Here is a 21,521-nt window from a genome sequence, read left to right as displayed (position 1 = left end):
GGACTATGGGTCCAGGGGGGCTGCTCAGGAGGGATGAGGCCCCCGCCTGCCTGCAACATGGACCATAGCCCCCCAGTGGCAGCAGCCATTGGGGTGCTTGAGACCATCCTGGCAAAGCTCCCCATGGCATGGGGCTGCCTGGCACTTGGCACTCCCTGTAACATATTGCATGGGCTTGGCCCAGCTTGGCACAGGGCCATGTGCCTTTGGGAAGCTCTGGGCCACTTCAGCTGTTACCTGGGGCCCTGTGCAGCTCGTGGGGACTGCATGTCATGCTGGGCCAGGTCCTGCATGCACAGAACTGGCCTGGACTGATGGTGTGTGGGGCCTGTGCCCACAGGACCCAGTCTGGCATGACAGAACAAGTGGCCTGGAGCTGCCTGAAGGTGCATGGCCCAGTACTGAGCTGGGCCAGGCCCACATGATGTGGCACAAGCAGCTCCAAGTGTCAGGTGGCTAGGGCTGAGCCACACTGCCCTGTGCCATGTGGGGCTGTGCCAGCAAGGCCCTGAGTGCCCCAATGGCCACTGCTGCTGTGTGTGGGGGGCATGTGGGCCCAGCAGGGGGGGAACATGTGTTGAGTGGGGGAGGGGGTGCATCAGGGCCCTGTGGGGGTGTATGTATGTTGTGCAGGGAGGGGCGTGTGCCCTTCGGGGGGTGCTGTGGCCCTTTGGGGGGGCTGTGGTCCTGGAGGGGGAACTGTGGGCCCCGTGGGGAGGGGTAGTCCATGTGCTGTGCAGGGGGGGTGCACCCTGTGGTGGAGCAAGAGACCCACCCCTCCTGAGCAGCTCCCCCTACACCCACCCACATCCCTACACACCCCTTCTCACCCACCTCTGTAGCAACCCCCCCAGTTTTTCTTTTTTAAAAAAATATTTTAAAATGCATTCCCTCCCCTTCCCCAACCATTTCTGACTTTTTCTCTCCCTCTCTATTCCCTATAGATAAGTATAAGTGAACTCAGACTTAGGATAAGCTTTAAACATTTTTATTTTGGTAGCAAGTTTTTGGTTTTGGATATCCACTGTTTTATATTGTAGTATTATTAGGTTTGTATTGATTCTTACTGTTGTATATAGTATTATTAAAATTTTCATATTGATTTTTATTGTTTCATATGGATATTGTATGCTTTGGGCCTGTGTTTGTAAGTGAACCAAAATCATGTCAAGTTTCCATTTTATATGTGAAGTCTCCATCTTGTGTCCTCTGCCTGGGCATCCCCTGTGTCACAACTGTATGAGTTGCATATCCCTCCCATGTAAATTGGTTCCTGGATGAAGTAGTGTGATTGGGAAAGTTTGAAATACAATGGTAGCAGGTCTCTACTAAATGGCCTGTAATGACTGGGCCATCACCTTGCATTGATTCATCCAGGAACCACGGACTCACCCAGGAACAGAGACAAGACCAGCATTTGAAAGACAAAAGACCCTGCAGAACCAGCAACTCTCACCATTACAGAAACCCTAAAATGCACATCCCTGCATGGAGCACACATGCTCAGTACACCAGGGGTTGACTCTTGCCTGGGCATGCCTCCTGTCATTAGGGTCACACAAGGTCTGTCCCTATAAAAAGGGCAATGAACACAGACCAGTGGGACGCCCTCTCCATCTGGACTAGCACCATGCCACACCACCTATCCACCCAGAGGCCCTGCCAGCGACCCCCCTCTGGACAACACCTACTGGAAAAGGACCCCTTTCCAGCCTGGATAGGTAGATATTACCTGCACACCTCCTCTTACAATTTGTACTCTCTCTCTCTCTCTCTCTCTCCTCCTGGACTTCAGTAGACTTCAGCCCCTGCACCAAGCCTCTCTAACCCCTGCTGCCATTGTGTGTGTGTGTGTGGGTGCAAGGGAACAAATAAGACATTGTGTCACCATCTCTCTGTTCAATAAAACCACCTCTAGTCCCCAACTCTCTTTTTTGCTGCCTTTCTCTGCTTTCCTGCCACCTGGTGCTTTTCCTGGGATTGTCTTCTGTCCATTTCTCTGTTTTCAGGCTTCCCCTGTACCTTCTGTAATCCTCCCCCACTTCCTGTAGCTTTCCAGATCCTCCTAGCTATCCTACAGTTTTCTCCAGCAGCTGGAAGTTTTCTCCAGCTTCCAGCACCTACTACCTTTTCCAGGTGACTTTCTGCTGCCTTTCTCTACTTTCCTGCTGCCCTGCCATCTGCTGCTTTTCCTGTGATTTTTTGCTGTCCCTCTCTCTGTTTTCAGGCTTTCCCTGCACCTTCTGTAAACCTCCTCCCTATCCCGTCCTGCAGCTTCCCAGGTCCTCTTAGCTGTCCTGCAGTTTTCTCCAGCAGCTGGAGCCTTTCTCCAGCTTTCAACACCTACTTCCACTCCCTGCAACTTCTCTAGCTGCCCTGGAACCATCCTCTGGCTCCCCACACCCAGAGCCCCTCTTTAACATCCACACTTTCCCTTAGTCACATTTTCCCTCCTCTCCCCATCTACCTTTTCAGCACCCCCATAGCTCTGGCTCCAGTCCCAGACTCTGTGCTGGCATGCTACTCTGTTTTGCAGGCTTTGGGCATTGTCTTTTAATCAATTAAGATCAATTAACCTAAAGTTACCCCCAAGCATCAGTTCTTCAGCCCAGGCCCCTGTAGTCTACCAGTTCTAATCTTGGTCCTGGTAACTTTAACTCCCTACACTTCTACTTTCTTACCTTAACCTTTCCCCAGGTATCCCAAGAACACCAAGCACATACATACATACATACATACATATATATCACAATACCCAACTTAGGAACTCATTTAACTCACTTGTGTGTATGTGTAGGTGGGTGGTATGTGTGTAAATTAGTGAATACGCACATATCTATATATATATACTCACACACACATATATATACACACATATATGTGTATATACATACACACACCATCACACACCCAGCATGCACCGCTGCCAGACAGATTGAAACCTTCTGTTAGGAGTTGTGGCTGAAGGAGCATCTGTCTCCACATCCTAGTTAGTGAAGGGGTTAGGGGGAGCTCTAAATGTTCTTTGATAAGGAAACCAAAAGCAAACATCAAAACATATAGATATTTAGAATTTATTTTATTATGATGACAAAAACATTGGTAGGCTTCCAAATTGCTTTAAAATTGTAAATATATAAAAAAAATGCCCAACTTATCTCTCTCTATATATCTATATCTATATCATCTATAGATAGATAGATAGCACAAATATATATATAGTGGTCTTTTGTTTTAAGTGTGGAAGAACATGGATTTGGGGGTATTTTAAAGAGTGAATTTGGGCTTTTTTTATCAGAGATTTTGCAGTTTTTAAATAGGGAAGAGCAGAATTCCTGTTAGTGTGGCAAGTGGCAGGACCCAGGTAAAGAAGCCTGCTTGGGGCTGGCACCTGGGACCCAGCTGGAGGTGGCTGAACTCCTAGCAACTTGGGGCCAGGAGGACATGCTTTGACAGTTCAAAGAAGGTCACAGTTAAAATATCTTCTGGGCAATAGCTGCCCAGATGGCAGGGTGGTGGCACACATGGCAGTAGTGCTGTACAAAGACCAACTGTGCAACCACAGCCCACTGGCAGCTGGCTCAAAGGTGCAGATGCCTCTGCTGTGGCCATGCAATTCCCATCCAGGTCTGGCAGGTGCACAGCCTTGGGCCCAGAAGCTGTCCCAGGTGGGTAGAGGGTGCAGGGAACTCTCAGTTAGGGCTGCTTCAGCAATCTAGCTAGCACAAGTAGTAGTGTCCCCAGATACTAATTGGCTGGGACCCAGAAACTCCTATGAGCAAGTAGCCCTGAGCTGCTTTCCAGGGCAGCTTTTTATACTGCTGGGGCCAGCACGGGTGCTGGCTCCAGGCTCTAGCTGCCCCTGGCTGCAGATCCAGGGGAAGCTGGGCACAGTTATTATGTCCCAAGTGGCACAAGGTGCCCCACACCAAAATGCATATCTGAGCACGTGTGCTGAGGCAAAAATCTCTGGCTCAAATTTGTGCTGCTCCTATTTCAGCTGCTGCAAGCTAACATGCCTGCATGTGTAAACATGACCAGAGTGTCCAGGAAGTATGACATCCCAGGAGACAGTCTGAGGGAAGCAGCTGACACCAGGAAGTTCCTGGTAGTATATTTCTAAGACACTCTATGTTCCCAGGAGATTTTTGTGTCACACAATCAGCCATGAATATGGAAAAATCTTTTTTTGTTTTTACATCCTGCCTACCAAAACCAGGTGCATGTTTTACTTGAAGGCATGTTGTATATGAGAAATACAGTATTACAAAAATGTAGGGCCTGATTCTCTACTCCCTTGTTGTTATTTACATCTGGGCAAACCAAGTCAATGGCAGCTGCAAGATGGCATCATTTTCATTCATTAGTGGCCAGTTTTAACTGGTGTAAAATATGCTAGGAATTGCAGAGAATTGGGTCTTCAGTTGGGTTCTACTCAGAAGAATGGCCAAGTAATATTAGGATATTGTATGTTTGTTGTATTTCTGCAACACCAAATCGAATTCAAAATTACAGGCTGGATGTAGCTGTTAACAGTTTTTATTAAATGATTTCAGTGGAACTTTGCTGATTTGCACCTGGCAAATCCCATTGTTGACCTCTAGTCCCCTTACCAGCAAGTGTCATCAGAGTAAAGGTACCCACAAAAATTCTGTCAGGAGGATGATAGTCAAAACTGTGCTTTTGTGTTATGTAAAGAAAGCAGGAGGTTAAATGTGCTTGGAAAATCTAACTTGGTTGTATACATAATATAGCATCTTGTGCTGAGGCATGAACTTTTGAGCTGGAGAAAGAATCTTAATTTTGATCAGGGCTAGCTTGTCCTATGAAAGTAATTGGCAATTATTTATGCTGGGAGATATGGAAAGGCACCATTTCTAGAGCATATCTAAAGTGCAGAGTGATTTCTGATTTCTGGGAAAGGGGCAGAGAAGGGAAAATTTTATTTTGATCAGGGTAGCAAAATATAAATGGCCATCCCTCATTTTGATTTGCTGGGGTGCATCTACAGGATCAATTACCTTGAAGCAATAAACTCTGGTGCAGTTTGCACCAGAGAATGTCTCCCAGGCATAGTGTTTACACATGTGCCTGGGGCTGCAGCAGTTAGAGCCAGGGCAGAGCATCCCTAGGCTGGCAACCAGTATGGGGGTCAGCCCTGGGTTCTGGGTGGTGCAGGCACAGCTGGTGAACTCAGACTGGTGGGACGGGTGGAGTGGCACACAGAAGTGGGGAGGTGATTGAGCTTTGCAGCTGGCTGGGAGCAGGGTGGGGTTTACAGCCAGCCAGGAGCAGGCAGGGGTTACAGTCTTCCCGCTTATGGCTGGAGTTTCTGGCCAGCTGCAACTCTTCCTCCCCCCCCCTTCCGGTGAGCTGCAAACCCCACCCCACTTCTGGCTGGCTGCAAGACCCCTTCCCCCTTGCTCCCGTGTGATGCTCCACCTGCCCCACCAATCTGAATTCACCAGCCACACCAGGAGTGGTGACAGAGGGGCTGGCTGGTGTGTGACAGTGCTGAAACTGTGGAGCTGTGTGACTTCCTGACCTCCTGAGACTGCTGCTAGCTTGGGGCTGCTCCACCCCAACTCTAAATGCCACAGCCACAGACTGGCAGCAGGCTTGCAGGGTTAGCCACACAGCTCCAGAGTTTCATCACTCTTGTGTCTCAGTGAGCCCCTTAGATGCCCTCTGCTGCCACTCAGAGCCCCAGGCTGACACTCCAAGCCTGCTGTCAGCCTGAGAATGCAACAATTTGAGCTGGGATGGAGCAACTGTGGACTTGCAGAGGGCCTGGGGGCCAGCCTTGGCCTTCAGTTGGCAGCAGAAGGCAGTAGAAGGGTTGGCTGGAGCTTGAGGGTCAGGCTTCTGTCCTGCAGGCTCCCTCTCCCCAGCTGGCTGAATGGACCAAGCACAATTTACACCCAGCAGTCACTGTCCACACATGTGTTTAATCACATGTGTTTACTTTGCTGTAGGATACTATTTGTTCCCAACAGTACTATCCTACAATGGAATAAATTAGTTTACTGAGCTCTAATTCCAGCACATGTGTAGACAATGACACTTTACTGTAGAACTAAATAGTAGGGCTGTGCGAAGTTTTGGTCCCTGATTAAATTCAGCCTGATTGAGTGGCCAAATCTCTAAATCTGAATCAAATCAGAGGAACCTTAGTCTCTCTGAATTGAATAGGAACCCTCTGAATTGATTCAGAGATGTTTGGAAAGATTCAGAGATTCAGACATAGAGACAGCTTTAAGTGTTTTTTCTACATACCTCTAGGTAGCAGGGGCTCATGAGTGCTGTGATGCTGGGGCTCATGGAGTGTCCCAGTGTACTTGGCAGCAGACCCAGAAGTGGACCAGAAGCACTTCCGGTCCACTTACGGGTCTGTGTGGGAGTGCACAGGCCCCCCCATTCCCTCCTGGCTCGGTGACTGGTGCCCCCTGGGTGTGGAGGGAGCACCCAGGGTCCCCCTATGGCTGATTGCCAGGCCAGGAATGTGCAGGACAGCCCCCCAGCATGCTGCCTGGGAGACTCTGAAGTGGACCAGAAGTACTTCCAGTCCACTTCTGGGTTCCACCGAGCATGTGGAGCCCGCCCCCCCCAGTCCTGTGGGATGCTCCATGTGCCCCATTATCACAGCAATCATGAGCCATGCCTGCTACCTCAAGGTATGTAGAAATAACTTTTAAAGCTGTGTAAATCAGTCCAAATCACTGATTTTCCAAATCAGCATTGAATCTTCAGATTTGGATTCAGCCAAATTGAATCAGAGACTGTGATCTGAGTCAACAAATGAAATCACTGTCGCTGATTCGGGCTGAATCCAAATCGAATAGGGCCTGCTTCACACACCCTTACTAATTAGCCAATTCTGCACTAAAGTGCACGTATAGATGTGCCCAATATTGTCTTATTTAAGGAGAACGTGGACAAAAGAACTACCAAAAATTAGATATTAGAAATGGCACAAAAGTAACTTTGGTTCTCCAATCTTGTTTTGGACTCCATGAGCACAATTATATGAAGAACTAACCTGTTGATCTTTCCCAGACATTGGTGGCTCCAAGTCCCCTGTATGGTATATTTCTCTTGGGGGCTCCAGAATGTTTGTGAAGTTTTATAGGACATGGAAGAAGCAGTAAACCCTGCAATTGACCTGATACATTCCCTTTCATATTTCCTCTCTCCAAAGGCTTCAGCACTTATTTCTGTGAATGCTCATAAAATCCAGTGTTAAGCTTGAAGAGTTTAATTTTTGCCCAAAGAAAATTTATGTTTATATATTAGATTGTAACATTCAAAATGTGCACTGCTTTGGTTAGTTATGTAAATTAAGAACTGAAACAATGTCATCCAATTAGTCATAACTAATTTTTCTATTTGCATTTAGAGTTCTAAATGCAAATATTTCTAATTTCAGCAACTCTTTGAGGGCCAAGAATTATTAACTGAAGAGATGAACTACACTGAGAATTACACGAACATTTCATGAACAGAAAAGAAGCAACATTTATGAAATACATAATGAATAATGAATTATTTGCCTAACTCTATAACTGAAACAAGTAACCTAACATAGGCATGTTTCTGATGACAGTAATCAAAAGAGGACAAGATATTTTCATCAGTTTTATGAAAACTATATAGAAGGAATGATTACTAATGTAACTTGGTGATTTTTCCTCAATCCCCATCATGTACTCTTCTGAGATTTTGCCTATGCACAAGTGTGATATTTTTTAAAGTTTTCATTTCCCACTAGTAGATTGGTTTTGTGCAGGATGTGTGTTTGCCAGCTTTTGTCTATAATATTTGGTAATACTTTCACCTCATTTAAAATAATTTATCATGGACTTTAGAAGACGAGAAATTGAGAACAGTCTTTACTGAGGAACAGTTTAAATCACCCAGGGCATGAAACAATCAACCAACCAATGCATTTTACTGGCTGGCAAAGGGGGAAGTATAGAAGAAAATTTGATAATGCACACAAAAGTAAGATCTTACTTTAGCCATTCAATTCCTCATACACACCTGAAACTTTAACTCACATAAGGAATAATTCAGGATAACTTCACACAGTAATTCACACAGATTTTAATGATTCAGCAGGGTCACAAATTGCTTAATTCAGATATAAGGCATAGACCATTACATTTCCTTACATAAGATGATATATATTTGATGCAATAAATTATAAAGAAGAAGGCAACCTTGAAGAATGGTGGGGAGGAAAAAAGAAATTCTCAAAGAATAGCTAGAAGCATAGGGAAAGAATAGAGAGGTTAAAAAAAAGGGACGACATCAAGAAGTAGAGTAAGATCAGCAGTGTCAAAACACAGCAGAGAGATCAATGAGGATAAGAGTGGCATTAGAGGCCCTGATTTTTTTTTTTCCAGAAGGAGATCAAGAGCTTAGTAGAATTATTTTTAGTGCAATGGAGAAAGTGGAAGTCAGAAAGGGTGAGATGTAGGGTGGAGGACGACTCTTGGCAATGGTTCTAGATGGGTAGATAACTTAAGTCATTTAGGCTCTTAAATCCTAAATTTTATTTGTGAGCATGGACAACATTTGTAGCTCTGGTTTTTAAGATAAAGGTAATCAAATGTTATGTTTTGTGGTTTAGACAGGCCGCTGCCTCTGTCAATAAGGACTCCACTATTTACAGCATTGTTCAACAGAATGTCAGTCTCTAAAGACACTGGGTAATGCTCACTCAAGGATAAAGGCTAAATTCTGAACTTTAGGGATCTGAATGAGAATGACAAATCCCATGGGATTTTAGTTGTTGATTTGAGGGCTGCTGGTGAAAATAAAAATTCTTTAAAGATGTGTTCATAAAGTAAATATCTTTGAGGAAGTAGCCTGCCAGAAATGTAATGGACCCTAGAAACTAGAAACAGCATTTATTCAAATGTTTTCTTCTATACTTTTTATTGATTATATATTTATGGGTTGCGTACATGTAGGGAAAAAAAACTGCAGTAAAAGTGACAATAAATTGTTTCCTTGGAGGAATATGTGCATAAAATGCCTCTTGATACTGACCAAATAGGAGCAAAAGATATTAACACAGATTTATTCACTACCAGGTTAAATAGTATCCTTTCTAATTGGCAAATTACTATCCAAATTGTTAGACCAGTATTAAAGTACAAAATTAACTAAGATTACCACTGTCTTTCATTATACTTAAGATTGGAGGTATCAGTAATTGTGAGGTAAATTGTAATTCAGTTGGCAAATAATGACTGTTTTAATGGTTCTGACTGTGGCATTAAGCATGGACTCAATTTGCTCATTTGCATTCTGTACAAAAGAGAAAAAAGAGAAAAAGCAAAACCAGTTATATAGTGGGCCCATTCATTAAGTAGCTTTAAGCATCTCTTGCTCATCTTGTCTCTTAAGCTGAAAGCATGATAGGGCAAGAATAATTCCATACCATGCTAAAACATTTCTGCAACTTATGTACACAAATTATAAAGAACACCTACAGTGGTACAGGAAGAGAAGCCCATGTGCAGCAACCATTCATGCCATGCTGCCGCTTCATGGCATACATACAAGCTCAGCTGGGACAGGAAGTTAAATGTGAAGCTACCATGGATCCTATCAATATTTTCAGACAAACTCTCCTTTTATAGTGAAGTGAGCTGTCTGCAGTAAAAGATAAAATGGCAACCAGCCCTGAGACTGATTTTGAATTCGCCCAGCTGTTATTTATTATATTACACTGGCACCTGGGTGGACGACTAAGATGGGGGCCTCCAAAAGATGATCCCTTCCTCAAAGAGCTTGCAGCCTACAACAACATTTGCATAAGGGTAGCATTTACAGATGGGAATCTCAGACACATTGTTATTAAGAAACCTTATCCTGTCATCCATGTTGCCCCTCAAGATGTACAGATTTTCCTGATACAGTGAAAATACGAGGTCCTTTCCAACCCTAATTTTCTATTCTATGAAAACCACCTAGAATTTTCAGCATGTTTCTTCTTTCTATAACTTATTCCATAGGAAGTAACACATGACACTTAGTAATGTATATTTAGAACTAATTACCTAGCAACATGTATCACTAAAAACATTTAAAGGGCAGGCTGCTAATTTAATCATTAACTAAGCTTTTCAGTTTTTTGGGGGGAGGGGTTGTTGAAGGTCTCCCAAACTCAGCTGACCCTGATATTAACAAAGATCTCTTACCAATTTCCTCTGCTGTCAAACATGATTTCTTATCTGTGTTATGACAACATTGGCGTAATGTTTTAAACTACATGTTCATGAATAATAAATTAGTAAAACCACTTTTGGAATTTATCAATTATTTTCCTATGCAATTCTTAGCAAAGTCAATTATTGGTCATAGTTTGTAAATGAATAATTCAGAAACAATACAGAATGATAAATTATGTGTTGGCACTGTGTAAGCTTGAAACTGAAGGTATTGGATTAGTAAACTCTTCTAGACTATCATCAGCATATATTACACACTTTGCCTGGCAAAATTCTGCTTATACTATTATGGTTAAAATAGGTCTGCTTTATGAGGCTGAAGCCTATGATCACGATGATAGCTTTATAAAATAGTTTTTTTAGGACAGGAACTCATTTCTAGTTAATAGGTATAAATAGAAAGAAACAGAGTGAAGTTTATACTTGTTAAGTGTGTTTTTTCCCTCCAGTAGTTTGAGTAGAAAATATGCTTTCCTGACATTTCCTTGATGAAGTACAATAGCCTGATTACAATGTGATTGTCTAGGCAGTGCATGGTTACATGGGGGAGAGGAACAGAAAGAAGCTGGAATTAAATTTGTAGAATATAAATATTTTAGGATTGAAATGGACATTGCCTTTGTCACCTTTGCGCAACCATAATAATTTTATGGCAAAGAAAACAGATTCCCATACTCGTTGTTGTGCCACAAATGCCCCAAATTTGTGGCCATGACAGGTATCATCAATTTATGCTGCTATTTAGTGGTGGACATCTGTTTACTTTGTGGTGCAAAAGTGCCCTAGAGCTACCACACTAGCCAGCTGCCCCAGGCAAGTGCTCTGGGAGATCAAGAGATCAAGGGATGCAATCTTGTAGACCTTTGGAATCCCCTTGCAGGATCAAGCCCTGGGAGCACCTGCCAGGCTTTCCATGCTTACTGATATTCCCACCTCTGGGTTCTCAAGGATGGGTGTCTATACAAAGGGAAACTTGGAAAGGAAGGGAACATTTTAAGATACTCCCTTGGGATCTCCAAGGCATCTGTCCATAAGTGGGAGAAGTTGGGGTTTCCCAGCTTCCCGAGACATACCCGGAGATTTTCAGGGTCCGCTGGATCAGTGACAAAGCTAAGGGTGTCTGCTGAGTAAGTGACAGGAGCAAGGAGGGCTGCTGAGTCAGTGTCTAGGGGTGGGAGGAGGACTCTGCCCCATGCTCAGAGTCTTCCAACCCTGAATTCCCCTCACTGTGTTCCAGCCTGGCTGTGGATGGGCAGGGAGCTGCACTTCTCAGCACAAAGTGCTTCAGTCTAGGCAGGGAAGCCAAGGGTCAGTCAGGCCCTAGTGGGTGGGGCAGGTTGACCCATTATGCTCTGGCTCAGGTAGACCCTGGACCACAATGGGGTGAGCTTGGTTGTGACTGAAAAAGTCAGGAGCTGAACGTGCCACCTAAATGCTTTGACACTGGCCTGAAGGACTCAGGGTGTGTTTTCTGCTCCCTGCTTGGCTGGGATTGACACACTGTTTTCCTAGACCCACAGGAGAAGGTGGAAGGGGGCAAGGTGCAAAGGTTGCTGGAATTCTGGAGGACTGCTCTGTGGTGTCTCTCAGATAGAAACCTGTACAAATTGTACAAAGTCTCCAGCAAAATACTCTCAGAGTTGTTTTTCTCTCAGAGGAGCCATTTTTGCTCAACAACGTCTATACACTTCTGGATTCTTCTGGGAGAAAAGTGACACTCCCAGGAAACTGGATGTCTGTCTGTAGCTTACCTCATTTAGGTTCTTAAATACAATTTTTAAAGCAGCTTAGACAATCAGAACCTAAAGTCCCACTGGACACCTCTATAATGCATTGAGGTTTCTCCGATGCACTGTAATTACAGCATGTCAGAAAAGACATAATTAATCTAGTTTTCTGGAGCATGGTAATTACCATGTTCCAGCAGACTCCAGTGTCATGTATATCAGCATCCCTGTGCTTAAAAATGATAGCAGGGGCGCACTAACTAAAACTTCCCAGAGCACATGTCTAAGCACCCATTGATTTTCAATGGATATCAGTTTAGTAGTTAATAAAAGCTACCTATGGAAAAAAGTATAGATTGGAGCAGGAACTAACACTGATTTCTTTCTTCACTTGCATCCATCTGCTTCTGTTTTGTAGCTTAGTTTTTAATGTTTCTCATTATGTGTCCTCATGCTGTGTTGGAGCAATGAGTTCCATGGGTTAATTTAAACTTATTTAAATTAGTATTTCCTTTTAGCACCCTTTACATTTATTACCTCTCACTTTAATTGAATGTCCCTTACTTTTTGTAATGGTCAGAGGCTGGCTTTCCTTCCTCAGAGAGTTTCTAAGAACTTTGAAAGCCACTATATTGAAAACATCAAGGCACTGAGACTTCAGGTATTTCCCCTATCTAATTGACATTGTTTGTGGCATTAGAAACAGTAGAGAGAAAGTTACCAAGGGGCTTTAGCTCTATGGCCTATCTTCTTATAATCTACATTAAACCTGCACAACTTTTTTGCTACATATCCCCTGCAGTGTTTGAATGTGATGTCTCTAAAACTAATTAAAGCTGCCTCTGCTCTGCAAATACAAGAACTTTGGCCTTGAGATGATAGGCCATGAGCTATTGCACAAGTTCCATGAATACATTATGTAGCTGAAAGGCAAGAAGTCATGACATTGTGCAGTCTGTACAGTAAACAGGTATCCCATAAACTGTCTACCTCCATAGTTAAACAGGACTGACTGTGTACTGGATTGGGCTAACTTATCTTTGAGTCAGGAATTGTAATACATTTAATTACAGGTCCAGGGAGGTGATCCTCCCCCTCTATGCGGCACTGGTCAGGCCGCAGCTGGAGTACTGCGTCCAGTTCTGGGCACCACACTTCAAGAGGGACGTGGACAATATGGAAAGAGTTCAGAGGAGGGCCACTCGTATGATCAGGGGTCAGCAGGGCAGGCCTTATGAGGAGAGGCTACGGGACCTGAACCTGTTTAGCCTCCACAAGAGAAGGTTAAGGGGGGACCTTGTGGCCTGCTACAAACTGGTCAGGGGGGATCAGCAGGTATTGGGGGAGTCCCTGTTCCCCCGTGCGCTGCCAGGAGTGACCAGGAATAATGGTCACAAACTGGCGGAGGGTAAGTTTAGATTAGATATTAGGAGACGCTACTTCACAGTCAGGGCGGCTAGGGCCTGGAACCAGCTTTCAGGGGAAGTGGTGCAGGCTCCTAGCCTGGGGATTTTTAAAAGGAAGTTAGATGAGCACCTTGCCGGGGTCATCTGACCCCGGTGCTCTTTCCTGCTAAGGCAGGGGGTCGGACTAGATGATCTACCTAGGTCCCTTCCGACTCTAGCTACTATGAAACTATGAAACTACTTTACACCACAACGCTTAATCAAGTTGCTTATTCCCACACCCACTGTCAACCTTCTATCCTTTTAAGCTTCCCTATACTCATTTTGGTTCTTAGTGCCTCTTTTTCTGTATATCATAAAAAAGTCTTTCATTTACAAAAATAGTTCAATGTCATAGGTGAGCTGTGCTTTGCATCTTCTAGTTTGAAAGGTACCTAATCAATGTCAATATTTCCTTCTAATCCTTCCACTTACCTTCTATATGTAGGTTGCAGACAAAGTGACAACTACAATACTAACCCCCCCATAAAACAAACAAAAAATGTTAATTACCATATTTACTCAATCAGGAAACTACCCTGAGTATAAGATGACTCCCCAATAATTAGATTGTATATGTGGAGAATTTATTAATTTGTTATAATTTTTCAGATATAGAATTTAATTATTGAAGGTTTGCCTTGAATTGGTCCTCTTCCACTGCTACAGCAGGAGAATAAATATGAGGGGGGTGGGGGAGGGAGTCAGGTAACCCTCCACTTTCAGCTTCCCCCCTACTATTTTCCTTGGTAGCCCCTCCTCCCTCTCCTGATTATCAGACTCTGTTGTTCCTGTACACCTGGAAGTGAGGAACAAATTTGAAAATTCTAACCTTTAAATTAAACATGGCTGTAGCAATTTACATATAGCACCCATGCATTTAGTTTATCGAGAATTGATGCATGTTACCTGATTTTGAAACTGCTGCAAGTTTTAGCACAGGTACTCTAAATATACTTTGGAGCAGCACTTTGGCATCTACTTATATGTAGTACAAATTATGAATGATATTAGTACAAAGCCAAAGGCTCATGACTTACCACATAGTTCATTAGGTTATATCCCACCCAAGTCAACAGCAGTTTAGGCCACAGTGATCCCATAGCTCAGCACTTTTCAGTGTGCATGTGTACTCCCACAAAGTATACATGGGCTAATTAGCTCCCACTCATGACTGGAACTGGGTATTCTTGTCACAAGTCCTGGGATGCTCCAAAAGTGTACATGCAGAAGGACAAGCTGTATTGGCTTCACCTCATGGAGAGTGACGTCACACTACTCATATGTGCCAGGCTGAGAGATGGGATGACAGAGGGATTCTGGGTGAACAGTCTTCAATGTTGTGGCTCACCATGACTTAAAAGAGTCAGCAGTGAGGGGGATTATCCTTAATGGGCACTATCATATGTCTTGAGATGGGCCACACTAATTCATTCTTGTGGTAGATTCCCAACTTGGGCTATGTGTTTTATAATTATACTCAGTGTGGGCTGCATTTAATCAACTTCATAGTAGGTTTCCATTGTTGAACACGTGCTGCTTTTGGCAACATTTTAATGATAGGCAACATGTTTAGTGTGATTTCCTTGTATACAATTATAAGATGAGGTGCCTTTCTCCCCATGCCAATTAAGGGAAAAAACCTTGTCTTGTATTCAAGTAAATCTGGTACTTTGTGCTGACTGATGTATTCATTTTCAGTGGTTTTGAGCCAAACGTTTCTCTAAAAAATAACAGTTTGATATAACTTTAGTTTAAATGTTGAAAGCCAGTATGCTATGAGGCAATTCAGCTTTATGTGCTGAAAATTAAGTTTTATGATACCTGATTCTGTTAGCAAATGGGATTTTGACCCTGAGTTCAATTAGGATATCATTCTAAAGCACAATGCAGCCTTTGCCTCCTAATAGGAAAAGTATTCTAGAGCCCAAGCTGCCTGCCTCTTCATCCTATCTTCTGCTGAGGCTGGTCATTGCAGGGCTGGAGCCAGAATTTTCAGGAGACAAGCTGGTTTAATGCACCTAGTTTGACTACTGGGGAATCCTAAGTAGAGTTTAAAGCTCCTGTTCTCTGCATCACAACTGTCTGTAGTTGTATACATGCAGGGAGCAACAGCTTCTCTCTAGCTCATATTTCTAAATTAAACTTGCTAAAATGTATAATACTCCAATCAGTATTCTTCTTCTCATTTTTTAAATTCTGAGTTTTTCATGAGATGTTTAGGTGTCAAACTATGCAACCCAAAATATGAAAATAGGGCATTGTATCTGGGAAACAAGACTCAGATGGGCTCCAATTGCAGTCTCCATCAAGATTTTAATGCTTCCCAAACTTGATGTTGATTTTGGCTCATTTTATTGTTAATATTATGCTTCTGAACAATTCAAATCTGGTGTTTCAGGGTGTTTGGATGCAAACCTGTGGTTGGCTTATTAAAAGGAAGACAAGCTATTTGAATATTCATAGAAAGTTGAGAAGACGAGAAAGCAAAATTGGATGGAGTCCTGGTTCTAATCTACTTAAAAACAACTTCACCCACTGTAAAACTCTGTGCATCTGCATAAATGGAAATCAATTGAATTGATTTTTGAGGGACTTGCTGAGTTACTGCCATTTCAAAACTCAATTAAACAGTGTTTAGTGATAAGGTCTTTAGGCTGACCAATAGAATAGTTTTCCCTGTGGCAAAAAATTCAGTTCTACATACTGGAATTTTAGAAAAATGATTTTTTTTTAAATGTAATATGCGTTCTATTATGAATTTATAATATAAATTTTTTAAATGATAAGCCAGTGAAGTAAGGACTCTATTATTGACATATGGAGGATTTACATGGGTAGTTTTCATTAATGCTAATAGAATCATACTTTTTCTGCACATTCAGAGCATCTTCTGAAATGGCCCAAGGACCAGTAACTATGGGAAAGCTGATTCCTGTGGCATTTCCATGTCTTGCTCAGAATTATATTAGAAGTGATTCCTTATCTATGCTGAAAGACTTCATCTCTTAAAGGAAGATTCAAGGAATCTTCTGGTACAGAGACCTTGAAGCATGGCTGTCTCTAGTGCTGCGAGTAATGCTGCATAATGGGGTAGGCACTGTGCCTCCACATCAATGCCCCAGACTTCCAGAGTCCTGAGATTTATGATATTCCTGGTACGGGAAGAGCAGTGTCCTGTCTTGGTTATTTGGTAGTGGTGGAATTACATGTATATAACCTCATTATATGTGGGGGTGTGGGGTAGTTGGTTGTGGGAATTTCCTTTATAAAAAAAAAGAGTAAATGTAGATGCTGAAGACCCACAGTTAGTGACTGAAAAGCTACCCAGGAAGTAGGGTGGTGGAGTGTGTCATATAATCACATCTCCCCTGTTTAAGACTTTTCACAACCATTGAAGAAAGTGTAACAAATCCCTAGCTTCATCTTCTGCCTACTCACACTTCCATTATTTACTGCCTCACAAGTAACTGCTGTATTAATTCCAAGTCCCATCCATCATTTTGTTTGGTATATTTGCTCTCTTCACTTGGAAGTGACTATTTTCACTTTCTTGACTTCTGGACCCATTTCCATCTGTCTTTGCCTTTTTGACACTATGCTCTGTAACTTTTTTTCCTGGTTTCCACTTGCTGTTCTCAGTAAGAGCTAACACTGTGTTCATTTTGCCTTGCATTCATTTTGTCTCTTATCTTGTAGCATAATTTTTGGTATTGACTCTGACGTTCCTTGCATTGTCTTCAGTGATCCATGCTATTAGCAAGGATTCATGTTTTGAATGCTGTCACATAAAGGAAACAAGGTTCTTTGGGTAAATGTGGGTGTGTGTAGCTGAAACAGGGGCCTATTGAAGCAGTGGGTTTTTAAAAACACCACTTCAGTTTAGGGTTGATTAAACCCACTGTGTCATGCACACACCCAACTTACCTGCCTCTCTGGCAGCGGGAAGGGGTGAGCAAACTGCCAGCAGGTGGAGCAGTCCCTGGGCTCCAGGGGGTGGGGGGCTGGTGCTTCCCTCCATGGCAATGGTGGACCCTCCCTAGGCAGCACCTGTCTGCAGGTACCCAGCTCAGGTAGTCCCATGGAGCATCACAGCTGCAGAGGGAAGCACTGGGCCCCCGTGTAGCTCATGCAGGCAGGCCAGCTATGGGGTGGGGGGGAACGACATCAGGCTCGCCGCTTTTCTTGAGCAAAGCCTGCCTTTCTGGGCTGTTGCCAGGCTGCCTGCAGGGCTGCCTGAAGAGTTGCAGAGTTGCATGGAGCCTGGTGCTTTGCTCCATGGCTGTAGAGGCAGCAAACTCCTCCTTGGAGTTTTAGTTTGCTGCACTCGAAGTCATTTAAGGTGCATTACACTGTCAAATTTCCTACTGTGGCTGGAATTAATGCACGATATACTGCTGAAGTGTGCAAACACCAACAACATGGTGCAAAAGCATTTAGCCCACTTTAACGTGTTGTGCACACATGCCCCTCATTTTGTCTACACATGGCCTGTGATATCTTTTATTAGACCAACTAAATATTTGTAAAAATTGTCCTTTGTAAGCTTTCAGGCACTAACACTGTGTGAAGCAGGCCCTATTCAAATCAGATTTTGATTTGTCCCGAATTAGGGATGGTGATTCGATTAATTGATTTGGATTACTGTCCCTGATTTGATGCAGCCTAATCCAAATCTGAAGATTCAATGTTAATTTGGAGAATCAGCAATTTGGACATAGACACAGCTTTAAATGTTTTTTTACATACCTCAAGGTACCAGTGCAGTTTGTGATCACTGCGATGCTGGGGCAGATGGAGCGTCCCACAGGAGTGTGCAGGGGGCCTCCACATGCTTAGCGGTGAACCTGGAAGTGGACCGGAAGTACTTCCAGTCCACTTTTAGGTCCACTAGGAAGCACATGCGGGGGCCCCTCCCTGCACCCCCTCGGCTTGGCAGTCAGCCTCAAGGGAACCCTGGGTGCCCCTCCCCCAGACCCAGGAGACACCACTTGCCAACCCAGGGGCATGCAGGGCTTGCCCCCATGTGTTCCCTAGTGGACCTGGAAGGGCTTCTGATCCACTTCCGGGTCTGCTGCTGAGCACACTGGGGAGCCCCCTGTGCTTCTGTGGGACACTCCGTGTTTCTGTGGGACCACCACCACAGCATTCATGAGCCGCCTGCTACCTTGAGGTATGTAGAAAAAACATTTAAAGCTGTGTCTAAGTCCGAATCGCTGAATCTCTCTGAATCAATTCAGAAGGTTCTGATATGTTTCAGAGTGATTCAAGGGTCCTGTGATTCAATTCAGATTTGGAGATTCATCCGAGGAATTGAATCAGGGACTGAAGCTTTGCCAGCCCTAACGAACACCCTTCTTCAGGGATAGGGAGAGTCTGTTGTTGTTCTGTGTTCTCCTGGATGGAATAGATGTCAATATACAAAATGCAGGTCTATGAAAATGCAAATGTGTGATGGTGAGGATCAGGGGTCATGGGAGATGCACTCATTCTAGTTCTACAAAAAACTAGAACTCGTGGTTCCAAAATGATACCTTTTATTAGACCACCTGGAAAATCACAAGAAAATTGTCCTTTTCTGCAAGCTTTCGGGATCAAAGTCCCTTCATGAGGCTCTGGGAAAAGTGTAGATGGTACAAGATGGTAAAAAGTCCCCATAGGTAGGAAATAAACTTCATTTTTGTACAGAGGGAGGTGGAGATTGAAGGCTGTCCCTCTGGGTCCATGAAAGTGTCTTTGTGAGCTGTGCTGAATTTTGGAACCAAAAGTTCTAGTTTTTTCTTTGTCTTTTTGTCTCTGACCAACATGGCTACCAAGTACAACCATGAAACATGGAAGATGCTGAATTTTAGCCAGTTTTGGATTTTAAACTTCATTGCAGAACAACAAGGACATTTTTTACCTCCCTGCCTGCCATCTAACACCTCCAGGGAAGAAATTTTACCTGATCTACACATCAAAGAGCTACTCAGCACAGCTCACAAAGACACTCTCATGGACCCAGAGGGACAGCCTTCCATCTCCAGCTCCTTCTGTGCAAAAAATGAGGTCTATTTCCTATCTATGGGAAGTTTTTACCATCTTGTACCATCTATACTTTTCCCAGAGCCTGATGAAGGGAGTTTGATCCCAAAAGCTTTGCAGAAAAGAACAATTTTCTTGCAATTTTACAGTTGGTCTAATAAAAGGTATCATTCTGGAACCAAGAATTGTAGTTTGTTGTATGTCTTTTTGTCTCCAGCCAACATGGCTACTAACTACACCCCTAGTTTTAGTCCTGCCTTTACAGGATAATGGCGAGCTGACTTGATTAAGCCCTCATTTTTTCTTCCCATATGTGTTCCAGCATACCCAAATTCCTTTGTGGTTTGTGCCTAACCTCAGCAGCTGTGAGAGACACATTTGTTTTGTTTTGATTACATACTACTTACAGTAAGCTTTGCTTCTTCTTTGCCAATGTGAAATTTATTCTGCTGAGACCTGTTTTCTGGTTCAGGTTTTTTCCTCATAAATTCCACATAAGTTCACAGGCCACACATGATCTCAGGAGGATTTGTCAGTCAAGTGAGCTTCTTCAGGATTCTGGGATAACTAGAACATTACCTGAGTAGTTTTTTTTCCTCCTTAGAAGATGCTGTCAAGAAAAGTGATTCCACTGTTTTACTATCTATGTAATAATATAGAATATAATATTGATAATAAAAATACTAAGTAGCTGTACTTTTATGAGCAATGGAAATAAGATATGTTTCCATTGCCATACATTTTCATCCATGTTTCTCAGGAGCTATATAATTCTTGCCTACTCCTTAATGTTTATTCTTTAAAATGTTTTTAGCATCATTTACAAATAGATACCCCATAACAGTAGTTGATTTGATTAATCGGAACCTACAACTATTGTCCCATATTTCCTCCTTTTTAATCTCAGAAAAATCTGTTTCAGTTAAAAACCATAAACACATACTTAATAGGTAATAATGCCATTGATTTGAAGGCAATTATTCATGCTTAAAGTTAGACACCTGCTTAAAAACTTTGCTGATACAAGGCTTACATGGTGAAATATAAGTCTATGGAGGCAAACTAATGTTGGGTGATGGGAATAGAGGATGGCTGGTTTATCTACAGTGCACCACACTGAATTATTATTTGAAATTTAGAACAATATCCTGGATTTGCCCCCAAAAGATTATACAGAACAATGCAAGACACAAATATACACATCTGGAAGCACTTGGGCCCTGCATTAGGTATTGTGTTCTCTTCTGTTCCCCTAGCTCACCACTGTATCTGTGAGGCAAAAAAAAAAGAAGACAGAATTGGATAATGCAGTCCTGTTTAGATTTTTTGTTGTTGTTTAAAATACTAACTTCTGGTTCTAAATGTCTGATTCAAACTTGCTAAAGGAGAGAGACACCTGCTGGAGCATGGAAGTGATTAAGGATGAGATGAGTGGAGGAAGACAGTTATTGAAATGAGCGAGGTAGAATGATGGAATGACAGCCCTGTAGATTGGCACAAAGACTTTGTAATTGTCACCTTGGGTATAAAAATCTTTAGTGTTATGTAAATGATATGTTTTCCACTCTAATTATTTGGAATGAGTAACTAAAATTAAGGTGATACTTTTAAAATGAAACTAAATTAATCTAAAAAATAATATTCTGCACTAGAGAGGGGTTTTCTTTTTCTCCTGGAAGTCAGAAATAATATATAATAGCTCTATTACTTTTTTCTTTTAAAGATTAAATAAAATTGTGTGATTTCCCTTCCCTTCGTATGTCATAGTAATTCTTTAATTCTTTGTTTTATTAACAGATGGTAGTTTCAGTTAACTAAACTACAGTTTCAGTGAATGTCCAAAGGAGTAGAGGACATATATCAAGAAAAAAGGGTAAAATCTGTTCAAGTTTCTTGGGAAATGGTGTGCATATGGGGACAAGATAAGTAATCGGGCTGGAGAAAGAAGTACTTTTAACTCACAGAAACACAAAGTACAGAGCAAGCCCAAATTTTGAAAAATGATTACTGAGTTGGGATATTTTGGTGCATTCAGTATGAAACACCATAATGAGCCTTGATTTTCAGAGGTGAGATGTTGAAAA

Source organism: Crocodylus siamensis, chromosome 3 (assembly GCF_052110815.1).
Source record: "Crocodylus siamensis isolate JL-2025a chromosome 3, ASM5211081v1, whole genome shotgun sequence".
NCBI lineage: Eukaryota > Metazoa > Chordata > Crocodylia > Crocodylidae > Crocodylus > Crocodylus siamensis.
This window is presented reverse-complemented; position numbering follows the sequence as displayed.